The following is a 1,357-nucleotide window of genomic DNA, read 5'->3' as shown; positions in this document are numbered from 1 at the left end:
TGAATTCCCCTTATTAAAATAAAAAGATTCCTCCACCATCAACCGATTTCTAGCTCCAAACTCCCGATATCTAATTGCCTGAAAGGGGAGAACTTAAAGGGTGAGATTTAAGAAAATCTCAAAAAGTGTGTGCAGTGAACAAGTAATTTGCATTTAAACTAAGAAAAACAGGATTTCATATCATACATATAGGAGATACATGAACTACTTCGAACATAGGTGGTGGTAATTCTTATGCGTAGCGCTACTAAACTCCAGCCTTCTTATCATGAACATATATGGCCCATAAAACGATTCCAAAATTTAAAGTACAAAATACAAGTTCATATAAATTACATGCAACATCATTTACCTCATAACTTGAATGGAATTGATAAAATGAGTGTGAAGTATTCAACTACTAATGGCTCACTTATGAATTCTTGTGGGTGTAGGACAAATAAAATGACTTTTGGTGTGTGAAAAAGGGGAATGTCGTGAGTGTATATGTGAAAATGGTCAAATATTGTCATGGATGGAAAAATGGAATCTTTCTTTATGTGAAAATGGAATTTTCCCTTATTAGCTCCATATTTATGGCATTTTTTATGATCATTCCTTTTATAATCTTGCACATTTAGCATGTATACATACAAATAATTATGGTAATTACCTAAACTAATTCAGTTACATAAATATATATACATATATATGTGTGTGTGTATAATGATTTGATCCCTAAATTATATGAATCAAAAAATTTGGTCCCTAGATATTCAACTCCTCATAAGGCCCTAAATATTAACAACTATAACAGATTTTTGGGGTGTTAAAAAAGTAATGCAAGAAGGTTACTCATCAACAGGGACTCCCAGCTAATTGTTAGTTAAGTTAACGGCAACTTCACGTCTACAGACAAGGGTATAACCGCATATATGAAATTGGTGGATGGCCTTGTTTCGTCCTTCGAACAATTTGAGCTAGCCTAAGTCCCATGCTTTGAGAATGTCCATGTCGATGCCTTATCTAAGCTAGTTAGTAGAAAAGAGTCAGAGCTATTGATGATGGTGCCAATTGAGCATATCATAAAACCTTCCATTTGTAGCGACCAAAAAAAAAAACTTTCATAATTGATTGAATATTCAAAGCACTAATCAAACACGTTTGAAAACTTGGTGAAATAGGCAAGACATTTGACAACAAATTTATATGCATGAAATGAAACACCAAATTATTCTTTTAATTGTTTAATGATATGAAATGATTTTATAAGTTACATTCCAAAAACACACACACTCACACATTGCAACAGGTTCCAATGTAACCAAATGATGTAAAAATGAAACTTAAAATTTACCAATTAAACAATTTTAAATTT

The sequence above is a fragment of the Olea europaea genome, chromosome 16, assembly GCF_002742605.1.
Source record: "Olea europaea var. sylvestris chromosome 16, O_europaea_v1, whole genome shotgun sequence".
NCBI classification, from domain to species: domain Eukaryota; kingdom Viridiplantae; phylum Streptophyta; class Magnoliopsida; order Lamiales; family Oleaceae; genus Olea; species Olea europaea.
Note: the sequence above shows the minus strand (reverse complement) of the source record.